Source organism: Marmota marmota, unplaced genomic scaffold (assembly GCF_001458135.2).
Source record: "Marmota marmota marmota unplaced genomic scaffold, marMar, whole genome shotgun sequence".
NCBI lineage: Eukaryota > Metazoa > Chordata > Mammalia > Rodentia > Sciuridae > Marmota > Marmota marmota.
In genome coordinates, this window is record NW_026000174.1 from 1,851,873 (window position 1) to 1,865,279 (window position 13,407).

General features: G+C 36.8%; 2 pseudogenes across 1 annotated transcript; both read left to right on the top strand.

Annotated features, from left to right (window-relative positions):
• Positions 1-8,930: 8,930 nt before the first annotated feature.
• LOC125611966 lies at positions 8,931-10,191 on the top strand (annotated as a pseudogene). The gene is made up of 2 exons (XR_007342204.1): positions 8,931-8,939; positions 9,099-10,191. The product of XR_007342204.1 is annotated as a calcium/calmodulin-dependent protein kinase type II subunit gamma-like (transcript).
• LOC107156635 lies at positions 9,241-10,721 on the top strand (annotated as a pseudogene).
• Positions 10,722-13,407: the final 2,686 nt, after the last annotated feature.

Here is a 13,407-nt window from a genome sequence, read left to right on the forward strand (position 1 = left end):
ACAGATATATATCACATTTTCTTCATTCATACATCTCTTGTCAGACACCTGGATAGGTTCCATAATTTGGTTATTGTGAATGGTGCTGCTATAAACATTTAGATGCTTGTATCACAACAGTATAATGACTTCAGTTTTCTTTGGATAAATGAAAAGGAGTGGGATAGCTGGGTTGTATGGTTGTTCCATTCCTAATTTTTTGAGGAATCTTCAAACTGATTTCCAGAGTGGTTATACTAATTTATAGTCCCACCAATAATGTATGAGTACACATTTTCTGCCACATTCTTGCCAGCATTTATTACAATTTGTATTCTTGATCATTGCCATTCTAACTACAATGAGATGAAATCACAGTGTAGTTCTGATTTGCATTTCTCTGATTGCTAGAAATGTTGAGCATTTATATTTATATATAAATTTATATATTTTTATTTCTTCTTTTGAGAAATGTCTATTTAGTTCCTTTGCCCATTTTTTCATTGTAGGTCTTTCACCTCCTTTGTTAAATTTATTTCCAAGTGTTTGTTTGCCTGCTTTTTATTTCATTTTCTTTTTGAAGGGAATAGAATGGTTTTCCTGATTTCTTTCTTACCAGAATCATTATTGGAGTGTGGTTATTGGTTTTTATAAGTTGACATTTTATCCTGCTACTTTGTTGAATTTATCTACTCTAGAATTCTTCTGGTAGAGTTTTTTGGGTCTTCTAGCTACAGGATTATGTCATCAGCAAAAAGAGATTATTTGATTTCTTCTTTTCCTTTTGTAATCCCTTTAATTTTCTTCTCTTTCTTGATTGCTCTAGCTAGAATTTGAAGAACTATATTACATAGGAGAGGTGAGAGTGGATATCATCATCCTATTCCTGACTTTAAAGGATGCTTTCAGTTTTTCTCTGTTCAGTATGATGCTGGATTTAGGTTTGTCATGCATAGACTTTATAATGTTGAGGTCAGTCATAAAAGATATTTTTATTTATGGTGAATCTTTTTCTGTGTTCTTTATCTCAGTAAAGTCATCTATTTTTCTTGCATCAAATCTCACTATCTTACTATCTAAATTATTTTATTTTATTTTATTTTGTGGTACTGGGCATTTCACCCAGGAGTACTCTACCACTGATCTATATCCCCAGCTTTTTTTTTTTTTATTTTCATTTTGAGACATAGTCTCACTAAATTGCCTGGACTGGCCTTGAACTTGCCATCCTTCAGCCTCTGCTTCCCGGTTCGCTGGGATTACAGGCATGTTCCACCATGCCCAAATTGCTGTCTAAATCATTTCAGCAAGACTTGTCACATTTTCTCAGACTAATGTTTGTTCTTCTATATTTACTGATTCAGTTTCAGGTTAATTAATTTCTTTGTGTATTTTATTAAAATTACATTTTAACATTCCAATTTAATTTTAGGAATAATTACTTGATTTTAAAATTCTCTCACTGTTCATGAATATTTTCTCCTAAAAACTGCTGTCCAAATGAAGGCCCTGTTATTTCAGTCTCTTTTCACTGATCAAAATAAATCTCATGCTCAAGCCTACTTTCAAGAAAATGGGAAAGTACAATCCTACCACATTCCCAGAAGGACAATCAAACTATTAGTTGCTGCATTACTTTTAAAATAAGTTAGAATTGCTTCTTTTTCTATCTTCTGAGAGGAAATATATACATATATATATATATATATAATTTATATTTTATATTTATATAATTTATATTTGTATTAAATTGTTTAAGTTATTTATTCTTTTGAGATTTGGAGAAAATCAACCAAATCCCATCCAGATCTTAGAGTTTGAAAAGAAGAAGGTTGAGAATTTGAATAATTTATTTGTTTTCTTTAATTATCAGCTATTTAAATTTTTATTTATATTCAAATATTAATGTTTTCTACAACATTATCCATCACATCTAAATTTCCAAGTCATTTTTATAAACTTTTCATAACACTTCTAGTGAATTTTGAAAATCTCTGAATTTTTTTTTTATTTTTAGCAATCTTGACAAAATTTAACTACTTTATTATTCCTTTAAAAGAACTAATCATGGTTGAGGTCCTAGTTTGATGGAGATATAGTCAGAGAAAGGAGAATGTATGTGAAGAAGAAGAAGGCAGAGACTGGCATTATTCTGCCATAGCCAAGGTATACCAAGAGCTGGAAGAAAGAGGGGAGGATTCTTTTCTAGAGCCTTCAGAGTGAGTATGGCCCTGCTAACAACTTGGTTTCTCATTACTCATCTCCAAAACTGTGGGAGATTACATTTGTTATTTTAAGCCACTAAGTTTATGATAATTTTTGGAAACAGCCCTAGGAAACAAATACAAACGGATTTTCTAAATGTCTCACTAAATCAAGGGGCGAAGTTTTCTAGTAATTCTCCAGAACTTTTCAGAAGATATCTGATTCTTTAAGTTTCATAACCTCTCTTCTTTCATTTCTCACTAGTTACTGACAATTGTTCTTGGATTACATTTGAAAGTCCATTTGGTGTCTTGGGATATAAATTATCAGAGTGCCTCAAACAAGGAAACTCTCATCCTTCAAGCTATTCAGATCATATATCTGAGTGTTGTCCTTGTTGCCTTTTACTCCCTCATTCCACATATTTAAGCAAGATTTAAGTCCTGTATATTTTCCTATCTTTTAAATCTATCCACTTTTGTAGGGACCCAGTTTTAATCCTGTTAGTCCAAGCCACCACCATTTATGCAACTGAGAAATTTCTACCTCAAATTTCAATTTCTTTTGTTCATCTATGCATCCATTCAACAAATAGTTATTATCTACTGTGCAACAAGCACTGTATAAGCCACTCTTGATCCAAAAGTGAATTAAAAAGAGACTTGGTCCCTGTCTTAAGCATTTTGGACACAGTGTAGGGGACTGACACTAATCACAGCATCTTAAAGACCAATGTAAAATTTTCTCAGTAACAATAGCTCTAAAGGAGAGTTTCCATAATTTTTTGGGTGAGGCCCTTTGAAAAAGTTTGGTTTCTTTCCCCTCCTCCTAGACCGGAAATCAAACAAAATATCTGAGGACTAAAAAGAGGATTGATAAAATGGATAGTTGAATTTATATGTTATTTAAATTTATGGTATAGCTCAAAGGTGTTTCTCACATTTACATTGTATTTCATAATAAACATAATTTTTATAATTATAGAAGGTACAATTAACGAGATATTTGTAATTACCCTGGATACATAATTTTTCACCATTTAGAATGTACTGAGATGACCACAGCTCTCTGTTTTACCTGTTACCCCAGGGATGACACTGTCTTATTTGCCTGTTTCTATGTCCATCTCTCCAAGTAAAATGAAAACTTCGGGGAGATAGGCACATACCAGGTTAACCACTGTGTCACAAATACTGAAACTGAACTAAACTTCTGGTGGTACTATATAAATATTTTTTTCATTAATTAAAAACACTAAAAATAACTCAGACTGTCAGATTGCATTTTAAATAGTTGCTTGTTGCATAAGAATGTCTGGTATATAATAGAGGTTAAAAAAAAAACCAGAAAGATCTTAAATCTCTACAAAACTTGTATTTTTAAGAAGATGGTGTTTTTAAATCTTCAGCATTGCTTAATTTCATCCATGGTTGAGCAAGACAACTAGGGACTTCAGCCCTCACTTATTCCTATTCTAAAGTGTACCTGGTTATCCATTTGTCCAAATGATTCTTTAATGTGAAACCTTCTATGTGACTTCCAAAGAGCGCCAATTATTTTCAGAACAATGACAAGTCAATGACCCAAATCAAGTGCCTTTTCTCATAATACTTTAATTACAATTCTTCCTAGTAGGTAAAGTTCTTTAGCACAACATTAAAATATTACTCTATAATTCAAGGTCATGTTTGCACTGAATAAATTAGATTAATTCAAGTGTCACATTGATTAGGGATATTGAGCATATGCACATATGATCTTAGTGTTTGGAGAACCCATTGGAATCACTGAATAACTTTTGATTATTAGCATAAAATCTTCTTCAAAGGAAGGAAGATGTTGTTTGCTTTTCCTGAGTTACAGAATAAACTCATCAATAGGAATCTATAGAGAAAGCCTTTTTTTTCATAACCATAAGTGATAATTTGAAACATGAAGAATGGAGTATTTCTTATTGTAAATATGGTAAAATAAAAAGAAACTCCAAATATTCTAGAGACTGAGAAACTGCTTAACATTTAAAGAGATTCTAAAATATTCCTATAAGTTGATTGTGCAGGCATCAATTTTAATCTGAAAATAAATAGATAATCTTATTTAGAGATATTTTTGGATGTTTCTCGATTACTTTTAAGTTTGTAGTAAACAGAGTGTTCAACTCCTTTAGATCATAAGGAACTATAAGATTATCCAATAATATTAATGAAAACTATAATTTTGAAGACAACTAAGCTCTGAAAAGAGAAAAGTCAGAAAATAAATGAGGTATATTGGTTTCATATTTCATTTGAATTATAGGATGTTATTCATTCTATCTCTATGACTAGGACTATCACATCCTTTAGGTTTCTTTAAACATTTATTTTTAAACATATCATTTTTTTAACCTCAGTAATAAAAGCAGGCCAGGCTTCTTGCTGAACAAAGTAGCTCTGCTACTTGTGGCCACCTGACTTTATGATAGTCAAAGGTTTCTTCTCATACACCATCTTGACCCTGTAGGTAGAGTCTAATGGAAATGTTATCTCGAGAAGTGCTAGATCACATATCTGATGTCTGTTGTAAGGAAAATATGGGTTCCAGTTTTTTTGCATAACTGTCATGCCTCTAAACAAACATTTATAGCTTAGTGAGTACATCCTTTTAGCCTTGTTGCTCAAGTTTTTAGTTCACTTCTTCACATTGCCAACCAAGTACAGGGAGAGATCCAGAAAACTACAAGCACACTCACTCTTTGCCAGCATTCTACAATGCCATCACCATGTCTTAAAGTCAGATTGGTTCCTGAAACTCAAAAGGAGTTTTCAGTGTCCTACTGTTCAGGATGAGTGTAAGCAAGGAACTCATGGGGAGGATCCAGCTCCTCTCTCAGAAAAACCTAAGTTGTTTTATTAGACCAAAATGGACTTGGTTCCATCAAAGACTCTCACAACAAAGGCTCCAAATATATAACTTCAAGGCTTATTTCCTTCATCCCCAAAAAAGTACTCCATAAGTAGAAGACAGGAGGTTAAATCTATTCTAAAGGTTTCTAGGACATCATAGCCTTCCATTACCTGCATACTGTTTGCTCAGGCAAATTTAATCTCAGAAACAGATTTCCCCTGTGCAAAAGGGCACACATAGTTTAGTGAGACTTGCAAATGCTCATGAGGAAAGGGTTAGGTTGGGTTGTTTTAATAAATTGCAGAATTTAGCCTTATGAATCTTATTTAATTCTCTCCCAAACATAAGCCTCTGCAGCATCAGCTGAACTGCCCTAAACTTAACTTGTCATGAAAAGTAGTCAAGACAAGAGGATTACTTCTGAAAGCATTTTAAAGTAGCTTTCAAATAGAGTTCCACAGAAAATGAGATGGGGAGCAGAGGTTTGCAAACTTGTCCAAATGTTTTGAAATTCACTATAATTTATTTCTTGGGTTACATTTTGCATATGTTAGGAAGAGGAAGCAGAAGGCATATAATGCATGATGATAGAGATTAGTTGAGGATCTTCTCCGGATTTCACTCTGGAGACCCCCACGTGCATCAGCACACAGTCTTTGGTTCCTTTCCATTATGGCAACTTGAGATTGCAAAGCCCATATTCACAGGTTGTCTGATCTTATATCACAGAGTTTCTAGTGGGAATCTTCAAAGTAAGATCTGTCTTGACCCTGAGATGCATCAACTGACCTGTCCTCATTTCTAGGTACATATCTCCAAGATTCACTCTGCAGAACACTCGTAACAAAGTAATATTTCTCTTGGGCACTGATCTAGGTTTTAAATAAATGAAGGAATCATGATAATTCTTCAAATCAGGAAAGCTTAAAAGTAAATATTTTACCATTGTCACAGGCTTGAACTTGCTAAGGAGATTAAATATAAGTCAGGAAATTCAACATTATGATGAGAAACCAGAACTGAAACAAATCTATCCAAAGAAATGATGAAATGTAAAGAACTAGAGCTTATACAATGTAACATTTTATTGACTGAATTATTTTGATATTCATAGAGTGGAAATAAAGTGTTCCCTAAAATACTTTAATTTTGGAGAAGCATCACTAATATTTTGGTCAAAAAATTCTATTTTTTATTTTTATTGATTGATATCTAAGGCAAGATTTGTAGTCTGTTTCTCAGAAATTTCCCAAAACAAATTCATTTTGGTTCAATTCTAAATACTTTTGGAAACAGCTAGCATGTATGACCTCCTGAGCAGACCTATGGGGTATACAAAGGGGCTTGGGAACTAATTGAGAAGGAAAATAAGACCACAGATTCAAAATCAGCAAACATTTATTGAGAACCTACTCTGTGTCCTATATTGTTGTAGCTCCTTGGGCAATGCTCCAACTCAAGGTATGCTATCTTATTTTGGGTTTTGGTGTTTTGATTTTTTGAATAAATAGGCATATGGAGCCAAGTAGGAAATTTTTGGCATGTTGAATAATCATTCCAATAAATAATAGTGGTAGATACTGAGAACCTTCCATGTGTCAGTATTGTTCTAAGCACTTCCATTTAATTCTCACATTTCCATATGGCAGATAACATTATAATTCCTGCCCAAAACTTGAAGAACCTGAGAAGAAATAAAAGGTTGCCCTGCCCTTGCATCTCTCATTAAACAGTGAATTTCTCTCCACTCTCTCCAGAAGCCCCACTGGAATGAAAATTAAAGGAAAAACAAAGTATAAACCCCTGAATACAAAGAAGGGAAGAGAAAACAACTGATGGAAGATGTGAAATTTCTGTTTCAGGAGACACCAGGTATTGGTAGGGGCCCATGGTAAGGCAAAGAACCTAAGAATAAGACATCAAGGACTCCTTTCTAATCGCCTAAGCTGGCAAACAAGTACCTAAAGAAGGAGAACATGTTTCATGGTCTGGAGAAACCGCCACAGTGACATTCACTCAATATGAAAACATTAGTAACAAGCAGAGCTGAGGTACTAGACTAAAACAGACTAACCAGGAGTCAGTACACAGACTTTCTCCAGTGTCTTCATACCGAGCATCTGTAGCCAGATTGTATCCTCTAGTTAGGAGCTTGGAGAACCTAAGTCACCCCAAGGAAAATTTAGAGACCTCTGACTGAGAAGGTTGACTTCCAGTTTAGGCCCTGAATTTGTGAAGCTTACTCACAAAACCTACCTACATAGAGAAATTTTCTAATCACCCTTCAAGTGTTTCATTCTTAAGTAGGAACATTAACACTAATATCACCAGATATTTAAATGGAAAATAAATGAGAAAGAAAAAATACACTGAAGTCAGAGGAAATGTAGATAATTTGTGTAGAATTTTAAAAAGCTGCTTTCATAATAGAAAATAAGACACAATATACATAAAACAAGTAAAAGATACCCTCCAAATTGTTAATGAACAAAAGGTAGCTCTTGGAAATAAAAATAATGTTATTTTATACCCACATTGTGAGGTAAGGGGAAAACATCCATGGACACTATAAGTCCACAGGGTAGAAACTACTGCCTGAGATCCTTACTGCTAGATGGGTAAATATACAAACAACATGTAAGAAAATACATGAAATGAAAGATGGCTTCATTAAAGAGATGGAGATTCTGAAAAAGAAATCAAGTAGAAATCCTCTAAATGAAGGAATCAATAAACCAAATTAAAAGTTCAATGGAAAGCATCACCAGTAAATTAGACCATCTAGAGGATAGAGTTTCAGGCAACAAAGACAAAATATATAATCCTGAAAATAAACTTGACCATGGAGAAAATATGTTAAGAGACCATGAACAGAACTTCTAAGAAATATGGAATAACATGGAAAGATCAAATGTAAGATTTATGAGGCTAGATGAAGGCTTAGAGATACAAACCAAAAGAATGCACAATATTTTCATTAAAATAATATCAGGAAATTTCCCAAAACTTTTAAGAATGATATGGAAAATCAAATACAGGATGCTTATAGGACCCCAAATCTACCTAATTACAATAGACCCACAATAAGGCACATTATTATGAAAATGCCTGACATACAAAATAAGGATAGAATTTTAAAGCCTGCCAGAGGATGAAAAACAGGTGACATTTAGAGGTAAACCAATGTGGATCTCAGCTGATTTCTCAATCCAGCCCCTCAAAACTAGGTGGTCTTGGAATAATATATACCAGACTCTGAAAGAAAATGGGTGCCAAACAAGAACACTATACCCAGTAAAATTAAGCTTCAGAATTGACAGTGAAATATAATCTTCCTTGATAAAGCAATGTTAAAAGAATTCACAACTAGAAAGACTGTATCTCAAAACATACCTAATAAAATATTTCATGAAGAAGAAAGGAAAAATAAAATTGAAAACAGTCAAAAGGAAAAACTACACTAGAATAATCAAAGGAAAAACAATTCAAATTAAAAACCAGAAATAAATCAAAATGACAGAGAATAAAATCATATCTCAATAATAACATTGAATGTAAATGACCTAAACTCATCAATCAAAAGGCACAGACTGGCATATTGAATTAAAAAACAAGGCCCCACAATATGTTGTCTCTAAAAGACTCACCTCATAGGCAAAGACATCCATAGACTGAAGGTAAAAGGATGGGGAAAAACAAATTATTCACATGGATCTCATAAACAAACAGGGGTTTCTATTCTGATACAGTGGACTTCAAGCTAAAGTTAATCAGAAGAGACGAAGCAGGACATTTCAAACTGCTTAAAGAATTTTTACATCAATAAGACATAACAATGATAAATATTTATGCCTCAAACAATGGAGCATGTAAGTACATGAAATAAACCCTTCTCAATTTCAAGACTCAAATAGCTCCCCAGTCAAATCTCCTAGGTGCTGCTGGATTCATCCCTGGCTAGGCAGCAGTGACTGTTCACTGACATAGGTGCGGATCTGCACCCACCACCTCTGCCTGCCAGCAGCTAGCATGGCCAACACACCACCTGCACCCACTGTACCAACTACTAGCTCTTTGAGGAGGTTGGTGAAGGTGCTTTCTCTGTGGTCTGCAGGTGTTTGAAGAAAACCTCCACACATGAGTATGCAGCAAAACCCATCAATGTCAAGAAGTTGTCTGCCTGAGATCATCAGAAAGTAGAACATGATGCTGAGATATGACTTCTTAAACATTCAAATATTGTGGGACTCCATGACAGTATTTCTTAAGAAGGGTTTCACCACCTTGTGTTTGACCAGGTTACTGGTGGGGAGCTGTTTGAAGACATAGTACCTAGAGAGTACTACAGTGAAGCATATGCCACCCACATCTGATTCTGGAGAGTGTTAACCATATCCACTAGCATGGTATTGTCCACAGGGACCTGAAGCCTGAGAACTTGCTGCTGACAAGTAAATGCAGGGGTGTGGCCCATCAAGATGGCTATTTTTAGCCTCACCATCAAAGTCCAGAGCAGCAAGCTTGGTTTGGTTCTCCTGGAACCCCAGGTTATTTGTCCCCCAAGGTCTTTAGGAAATATCCCTATAGAAAACCTGTGGATATCTGGGCCTGCAGTAATCCCACCCCATGCCCTCAGCTTTTCTGTGTTAAGGGCCCTTGGCTTCCAGTAATGGTGAGAAAGATGGAACACTATTCCTTCTGGTCCCACAAGTGCCTGCTTTCCCATCAGTGGGACACAGTGACCCCTGAAGTGAAGAACTTGATGCCAACCATAAACCCAGCAAAACACATCACAGTTGACCAGGCTCTGAAGCACCCATGGGTCTGCCACAATCCACAACAGCCTCTATGATGCACTTCCAAGAGACTGTGGAGTGTTTGTGCAAATCCAACCCCTGGAGAAAATGGAAGAGTTCCATCCTCATGACTATGATTGTCTCCAGGAAATAACCAGCTGCCAAAAGCCTATTGAACAAGAAGTTGGACGGATGTGTCAAGCCACAGAGCAACAATAAAAACAGTCTCATAAGCCCAACCCAAGAGACCATGCCCTTGCAGACAGCCATGGAGCCACAAACTACTGTGGTGCACAATGCTACAGATGGGATCAAGGGCTCCACAGAGAGTTGCAACACCACTAGAGAAGATGAGGATCTCAAAGTACAAAAATGAAGAGCATGAAGATCATAGAACAGCTGATTGAAGCCATCAATAATGGGGACTTTGAGGTCTACATGAAAATTTGTGACACGGGTCTCACTTCATTTGAGCCAAGGCCTTTAGAGGGGATGGATTTCCATAAGTTTCACTTTCAAAATCTCCTGTCTAAGAACAGCAAGCCCATCCATACCACCATCCTAAACCCACATGTCCATGCCATTAGGGAGGACACAGCGTGCATCGCTTACAACTATCTCACCCAGTACATTGATGGGCAGGATCAGCCTTGCACCAGCCAGTCAGAGGAGACCCTAGGTATGGCACTGCCAGGATGGCAAGTGGCTCAGTGTCCAATATCACTGCTCAGGGGTCCCTGCTACACTGATGCAGTGAGCTTCAGCCACTGCATCAGGGACATTAGGAGATTCTAGGTGTAGGTTGAACCTTTGCAGCCAGTGGCTCTAGAAGGTCTGAGTGACAGCAGCAGTCCTGTTTGTTTGAGGTTTAAAACAATTAAATTATAAAGTGGCAGAAGCTGAAGCCAATCTATGCCCCTGCCTGAAGCCCTCCCACCCACCCTTCATGTCTGTCTCTGCTGAACGGAGGTGTTTTTTTTTTACTCTAAGAAAGAAATAGATAGTTAAAAAAATAAAATAAAAAATCCATACCATGAGGTGTTTTAAAACCACTTACAGCCCTTGGGTTTGCAAGAAGGCAGGAGTTTGTGTGACACCCATCCTGGCATGAACAATGTTGGACTTACACACCAGCCCTGAAGAGGTGAGCTCAGCCTCAGATCCCCACGGACCCAGGAGAAACAGGCAAGGACTCTGACGGAACTTTGGGGGCCGTGATGTAATTGTAGCCCCCGAGGTGGCCTGCTTACCCCAGGTCTAGTAGTGGAGTTCTTTAGAACCAGTATAAGCACCTAGAATGAGGCTGATGAAGACACCATGGCTCTCAGACCCAGTTGGGAGAGATGTAGAGTTCTCAGCCCAGCTGTGGATACAGCTGAGAAGCAGTGGCCTCAGGACTGCGGTCCCAGATTTGCTGTACTGTTCCATTTAGCAGAGAAGGGAAAAGAATTGGTGCTGCAGAAGTGTGTCCACTATGAAGCTGATAAGAAACCCTGTGTTAGTCTGACATGCACTTACTTGACCATCCATTTCTATAGAATGTATGATGCCCAATGGCCCTGATCCCCACAGGTGGGAAGGGGAGGCTTTACTGCTTTGCTTCCTGTTGGCATGCTTAAAAACTTAACAAGGAGGGAGCCAGGCCCTGGTTAGGATTCTCCTTGTCACCTTTGGAAGTTCTGTTTCTGTGCTGATCTGGACCATCTTTGTCTTGCATTTTCATGGTGGTGGTGCCCCCATGCTGACCCTCATCTGGTCCTGGGCCCTCTGCCAAGTGCCCCTATAGGATGGGAGGAGTGAGGAGCAGGATAAGAGGTGGTGGTTGTTTCTGCACATTCAGGCTGGCCTCAGGGTTGCCTCCCTTCTTACTCTTCCCTTGCTGCATGTCCATCTCTTTCCCTATCTTTGATATTTATCTCAGTGCTGTGGCAAGAAGTGTCCTCTTGAAAGAGGCCTCTACTGACCAACTGAAGTATAGACTTATTGCTGGGCAATCTGTATGGGCATCATCCACCTTATCTGCATGTACACAAAAAAGGTGTCCAGAGCCAAGGTTCCTATGTTCATTGTCTATCTCTCTGCTCAAGGAGTTCCATTCCAGGAGAAAAATAAGCCAATAAAAGAAGATAATGGAGGAGCAATTGGTCATACCCTTGGGTTTCCCCCAAAATAATTGTGCATACTTATTTGCAGAAATATCGGCACTTTGAGGAGAAAGGTGGGTAGACTCCAGCTCCCTGGACTAACTTCAGGAGCTGCAGGAGCTAGGAGAGGATGCAACGCTACAGGTTTACTTTGGAGCCAGCTGAGAAGAGAGCAAACTCAAAGGTGCTGATGCTTGGATTTAGCTAGGCTCCTCAACTGTCTCATGCAGCCCCAGCCCCTGGGCCCTACCCTCTCCTGCACTGCAGCCTACAGTGCCAGCTTGCAGACCCCAAAGAGTTTGTTGTGCTGGCTTGAAGACAAATGATCTTAGAATTCATTGAGACCTATAGCTTAATATGGCTGCTCCAGCCCACTTCTTAGCATTCTTACTCTTCTAGGGCTGGTGTCAGCATCTATATAAAACAGATTATTAAAATCATCTTTTAAAAAGGAAAGGGAAGACATTTCATGCAGATTTTTGCATGATGACATCGAAATAATTTAAAGATAGTGTATGTTCTGAATGTTGGTAGTCTTTGTTACAATGAAATCTTTTACTGAGGATATTTAATAAAATAACCTTGAAAAAATAAAAAAAAATGGGAATCAAATAGACAACAACCATAATACTGGGTGACTTTAACATACCTCTCTCATCACTGGATAGATCTTTCAAACAAAAACTAAATAAAAAAGCTATAGAGTTTCAAGGACTCTACTGTCACAAATATCTAAAAAGAAAAAATTTAAAAAATAAAATGAAAAAAGATAACTAAAAAACAAAATTAATAATTTAGACTTTACAGACATACATAGAATATTCCATCCATAAATGACTGAATTCACTTTCTTCTCAGGAGCACATCGATCATTTTCTAAAATACAGCACATTTTAGACCACAGAGCAACTCTTAGCAAACAGAAAAAAAGAGCTAATACCTTGCATTCTATCTGATCATAATGGAATAAAATTATAAATAAACAATAAAATAAAAAAATATATAAGCTACTCAAACACCTGAAGAGTAAATAATACCCTATTGATGACTAAAGGATAGAAGAAGAAATCTGGGATGAAATAAAAAAAAAATACTTAGAGGTAAATGAGAACAGTGACACAGCAGATCAAAACCTCTGGGACACTATGAAGGTAGTTCTAAGAGGAAAGTTTATTGCATTGTGCTTATTTATTAAAAGACTATAAAGTCACCAAATAAGTAACCAAACATTAATTACATCCAGTAAGAATGGCAATTATCAAGAATTCATACCAATAAATGTTGGAGAGAATGTGGGAGAAAAAGTAAACTCAAACATTGCTGGTATAATTGCAAATTATGCAATCACTCTGGAAACCAGTGTGCAGATTCCTCAGAAAACGTGGATGGAAGGATCA